Source organism: Schistocerca gregaria, chromosome 4 (assembly GCF_023897955.1).
Source record: "Schistocerca gregaria isolate iqSchGreg1 chromosome 4, iqSchGreg1.2, whole genome shotgun sequence".
NCBI classification, from domain to species: domain Eukaryota; kingdom Metazoa; phylum Arthropoda; class Insecta; order Orthoptera; family Acrididae; genus Schistocerca; species Schistocerca gregaria.
Genome location: NC_064923.1, coordinates 420,214,059 through 420,219,507, shown reverse-complemented (window position 1 = coordinate 420,219,507; position 5,449 = coordinate 420,214,059). Strand labels below are relative to the sequence as shown.

General features: G+C 37.1%; 1 long non-coding RNA gene across 1 annotated transcript; it reads right to left on the bottom strand.

Moving 5' to 3' along the window:
* Positions 1 to 1,412: 1,412 nt before the first annotated feature.
* Positions 1,413 to 2,954, bottom strand: LOC126266844 (uncharacterized). Its single transcript, XR_007548937.1, has 2 exons — positions 2,744 to 2,954; positions 1,413 to 2,658 (listed from the first exon to the last, which is right to left on the bottom strand). It is a non-coding gene; the product is annotated as an uncharacterized LOC126266844 (long non-coding RNA).
* Between the last annotated feature and the right edge of the window lie 2,495 nt (positions 2,955 to 5,449).

Below are 5,449 nucleotides of genomic sequence, written 5' to 3'. Positions count from 1 at the left end.
TTGTGTTTTCTGGGCAATGTGAACTGAAAGGTGAAAAATGTAACACATATAAGCCACTTCATGTTCGGAAAGTCAGTTAAATTTTATTTTACTCTCTTCAATTTTATTTTACTCATGTCAAATGTCAACAATCTGGTATTAATGTAAACAAAGGGGTGACATAGTTCCTGGACCAAAGTCACCCCTCTAACCTCAAAATTACCTCTTTGTCATACATCTCAATTTTTCGAAAAATGCAAACTGGAACTTTATAAGCACAATATTAAGCACCAAATGTTTGATTACCAGGAGTTTTGCCCGTTGTCTTGTGGGTCACATATATGAAAGTTCCCAGACGATTTTTGCGCTACAAAATTATTCATCTAAAAACAAATTTGTTCTGCCTCTAGCGGAATTTTCCTGAACTTCAAATGCTGGTCCCCATGTAGACAATATGCATTCTACAACAGGTGCCACTCTGAAAATCATAATTTCCCCAACTAGTTGTGTCAGGAAAGCAATTTATAATAAAATACCCACATTGGAACAATGTTACCCTGCAGGACCAATCTCACCCCGGTTTAGGGTACTAAATTACTTGCGTCTACAAAATTTGTAAAGTGGATTTTTTTAGATACCGGTACCATATTTAATACTCTGCGATGAAATGGATTGCAACATGAGTGCAACTTGAAGTGAAAAAGTAATGTGCTCAGTTGGAATTTATTTGCATGTTGTTAGGCATTTTTAGTATTACATAAAGAAATGCACTAAAACCTTCAGACATTGCAATTTGTTTGTTTAAATATGTGTTTGTGTCCAGTCTGTTTATTGTTAAGCAGCTCTCTGAATTGAGTGTGAAACTGTTTTTCAAGCACCAGTGGCCATATTTATGTGGTTTCACTAGCTAACACCACAGTCTAATATATACAGTCTTGACACTCACTGCTGTGAAAGTTGTTACCATTTGACAGTTCAAGTAACACTAGCGCCCCTAGCGGCCAGAAAGCCCCCCTTCCTCTGACGGCAGATGCGACGTAAAAATAATGTTTGTTTTTAATTCGTTTTGTACGTAATTTACAAAATAGTTATTATATTTTTGCGCCACAAGCGTTAGGAGAACGGCGAGGAACATAAATGGTCGTGAAATATAAGTAAACAGAGTACGAACTATTGAATGAAGTAACATAAGCTGCAACATATTCGTGAATAAATAATTAAGAAGTAGCATACAGTCGCACTTATTCCAATGGATGTAAGAGAATACACACTGTATATCCCACATATGAAGTATGTAGATGCTCTTCCTTGCCTGTAAAAATGAAGCGACACATTACATTTCATTACGTTCTGCTTTGCAGGAAACCTGCTTCCAAAAATACAATTTTCATCTTATTCTTTGTAGTATCAGGTTATCTCAATAAAAGCATGACTGTTTTTAAAACTTTATTCTATCCCATTGATACATTTAACAAAAATAAAATTAAATGACTGAGTCAGTGCTCACACTTTAGCAATCCAAATGAGCCAGCATAATCACTTTTTTATTTCTTCTCTCGCTACTACAGACTAAGTCTTGATTCCTGAATTTAATAATGTAAAGGAGCCTCACTTTCACAAACAGTCTTATTAACAGCAGCTTGGTTTCAGCACAGCACCCAGGTGGAAAATTGGGGATGTCTATCAACATCGCTATTTCTGCTAGGTTCGCAGGAGAGCTTCTGTAAAGTTTGGAAGATAGGAGACGAGATACTGGCAGAAGTAAAGCTGTGAGTACCGGGTGTGAGTCGTGCTTCAGTAGCTCAGATGGTGGAGCACTTGCCCGCGAAGGGGAAAGGTCCCGAGTTCGAGTCTCGGACGGGCACACCGTTTTAATCTGCCAGGAAGTTCCATCAACATGTGCACAAAGAAAGCACCACAATTACTTATGTGAGCAAATTCATCGAAAGTGGAATTCCTCTTCGTCTCACAATGAGTTAAAAATTCTTTGACGTATGCCTGAGTACTATAATACCACAAATTAAGTGCAAATAATTTAGTTTCATCTTTCCATCTCACACCATGTTTTCCATTCAATGGTATACTGATTTGGCTTATCAATAAATCGAGAGCATCTTTTTTCAAGTACTTGGAACCAATAATTTTTAAAATGAGCTTTTCCTTTTGTACTTGTGTCCTGTGACGTTGTGGTTGCAGTTTATTCTTACGATGGGCGCCTTCTTTGTCACGTAGTAATTTTGTACGAAGTCTAATGATTTGCATGTTTTTACATTTCACAGGATTTTCCAACACGTGAATAATTTCACGTAATCTACGGTAAGCATTTCATCTTCAAAAGATGTCTGTGTTGCAGATTCCGTTGTTAGTGATTTTGTTTAAGTATCTCGTGTAGGAACACTTGTGCTAGCTGTTTCTTCTGTGTTAGGAGACAGTTCTATTGTTTTTGCAATAACACTTTCACGTCTGTATGGCAATTTTCTCTCCATTGTCACTAGTTGTGGCTTATTCGGCATGTCAAATAACGTAGGTACTGCATTCCATACTAATGTCTTCTTTTCCGCGCTCATGAACTGGTTTGACTCGAAATGTAACGCACAAAACTTCACGTTATTGTGCAAATATAGGACATCCTTTTGCAGCAGGTCCTGTCTTCTACTACTTATTAACCATTTCTTGCTCCTAAAAAAGAAAAACAAATTCAGTAATTCAATACAGTTTAGAAAAAAATCGTAAATAAAGAGCGCTCTAATGTGATGTTTCATACCTTTCAGGGTCCTTAGGAAATCTGAAGAATGACAACTGTGGTGTCTTCTTCCAATTATTACTGCAACTGACTGTGCTACATACGCTGCCTTTTGTAAAAACCGTGTTAAAAATGAATATAAACGATACTGCTTACATTTACTGAATACCGTGTTCAGCAGCGTAGCTTTTCCACCGCTTGGGGCGCTGTTGTCGCGGTGTATAACAAAAATCAGCGAGAGTGTCGCGACTGTATATATTAGACTGTGCTAACACCAGGACAAACAAGACTTTTGTACTACTAAAAGCCAAATACATCATGTAAAGAAAACCTGTACATCCTGAAGGGAAAGATACTGAGGGAGATATGATTGCTGAGGCACAAAAATTTGCACTGGACTGGCTACTAAAGTTAATCTTACTTTCATGGAATCTGATGGGAGCTTGTAATGCTGTTCTCCTTTTAGTAATTCTGGGTGCAATTTGACGCAAGAAATGAAAAAACTGATGCTTTCACTTTCCAAAATATAAAATGCTGATTCCTCTTCCTCAAGCTCCTTGAAAAACGTGTTAAATTCCCCTTCTGTATCATTTAATGACGTTCTTTTTCGGACTCACGCACTTGCTTCGTTTGTTAAACTATCACTGCAAGCTGCAAACCATTTAAGTCCAGTAAACGTCTTTTTCATACAAATGTTAATTCAAGCTCCAAGCATATACTGTACTGCGTTATGTATGTGCACGTACGTGTAAAAATACTAGAAAATAATCGTGTAAAGAACGCAATTCCCGCGAAAAGAATAGTTGAGGGTAGCAATTGGAGATAAAGTCACGTGACGTGAATTGACTTTGAAGTGCTGTGACATGATGGACAGCACCACTGTGACGAACAGTTTGAATACTACAACTTAATGTGACCGTGCCGTGATGTATAGTATGAATTGGCCTTATCATTGCTCCTCTATTCACTCATAGCAATTTCGGCTGTCCTCTTAGGTTCCAGTCCAACCACACCCTCGGAAAATGCCACACATTCGTAAGTAAACGGCTAAATATTTGTGACAAGGAATAATATAAATGTTAATGTTCCTTGTTTCACACTCTAAAGGCGGCATATATTCGGAAATAGAGCGCCAAATATTTGTGATAAGGAATAATATTAATTTTATTGTTGCTCGTTTCAGTCCAGCAATTTCAGCACTACTCTTAGGTTCCTGCCTAACCACAGACTCGGAAATCACTAAATATTTATTTCAACCTTCGTTCTCAGATCAGACACTACGTAAATAACATATAATATTGCAGAACACACTTGTGGCATAGTCATAAGAAAGTACAGAATGTATTAGTAATGCTAACATTGAAAAAAATTGCCTGTAACAGAATGCGAACCAACAACTTTCGACTCCAAAAAGCACGTCGTTATTCATTACACTATCACTTAACAAGGCGAATTTCATCTCTGATCTTGGTTGTCGCATTCTAACTTGAAAGCTTGTATCGTTGATGTGTTGTTAAGTCACAGTTAATGATAATGGTGATGGGTTTGTAATAAATTTTAATGTCCCGTCACACTGAAGCAGTACACATCAAATTATAAAACGATCCGTTCTCACCCTCAATTTGTAAATATCGACGATAATAACTCAACCTCAAGAAAGCATTCTTATATGCAGGCATTAACAGTTGAAAAATCATTACATGACTTTTGTTATAGCAATAATTATAACGAATCATTACAAAAATGACGTGCTTTAGTGAATCTCCAGCACATGCACATGAAATTTTGTGAGAGGCCAGTATCAAATGCAAACGAAAGTTGCTAGCCGCTCATGCGGTTATCAATATTGTGTATGACGTGAAAACGACGTCACGTTTGCGAGAATTATTGTGAAAGGAGCGTTATCCGCCAGATATTAATTCTGTTTTACTCGATGGGTTTTCGTTATTTATTATGAACTGTGACCTTTATGAAAGGAAATTACGAATCTAGTCACACAACTGAAGCAAAACTTCATAGGCACGCAGTTTAATTAGACGTCTCTTGTTAGGAACAGTGTCAAAAACCTTGTGGAAATCTAAAAATATGGAATCAGTTTGACGTCCTGTGTCGATACCACTTATGCTTAGTGAGAATAAAGAGCTATTCGTGTTTCACAAAAACGATATTTTCGGAATACATGTTGGCTACTAGTTTTTTGTCAATAAAGCATTTTCTTCGAAGTAATTCATAATGCTTGGGCACAGTATATGTTCCAAAGCCCTACTGCAAATCGACATTAGTGATATGGATGTGTAATTCACTGGATTACCACTATTTGCTTTCTTGTGTATTAGTCGGACTTTCACATGTTTCCAGTCGCTGGGTACGGATCTTTCTAAGAGTGAGTAGTTGTATATGATTGCTAGGTATATCACTGAGATATGACACTACTTTTTTATCTATTTATTGAACATATGTATCTTTCTGCTTATATTAGTTGCCCAATGTAATTTGGTAATCATTGTCGCCACAGTGTGCTTATGGTCACTGATAACAGTTTTGATGCGGACATCCTCAAAGAGTTCACGTCTATTTGTTGCCATTAGATCTAATATATTTCCATCATGGGTGTGGTTCTTAACTGTCTGTTGTAAGGGGTTTGGCTATGTCATAAGCAATGTGTCTTCACTGTTTGATACTCAAGATACGAGTTTTCCATTAAAAATGTGTTTCATCTGCCCATCT